This window comes from Dendropsophus ebraccatus, chromosome 1, assembly GCF_027789765.1.
Source record: "Dendropsophus ebraccatus isolate aDenEbr1 chromosome 1, aDenEbr1.pat, whole genome shotgun sequence".
Taxonomy (NCBI): domain Eukaryota; kingdom Metazoa; phylum Chordata; class Amphibia; order Anura; family Hylidae; genus Dendropsophus; species Dendropsophus ebraccatus.
The window spans coordinates 64,390,687-64,390,968 of NC_091454.1; positions in this window are offsets into that span (position 1 = coordinate 64,390,687).

Genomic DNA, 282 nt, shown 5'->3' on the forward strand with positions numbered 1-282 from the left:
CCCTTTAACAAAAAAGGAAGAAAATATAAATCACACTATATGTGCAATACAGAATATATTGGACAAGGATAGCCTTTTTCTACATGAAACTGTTAGGATGAATAAGCACGAAAACCTTTTGTCGTAGGATAAGGAGGTATGGTGGTATGAACAAGGAGCAGAAGAGGTACACTATTTTTATGTTTGCTATGTGGTCTTTTCACCTTATGGATACTTTATTAGGCTTCGTTCACACTACGTATATTTCAGTCAGTATATGTATATTTCAGTCAGTATATTTCA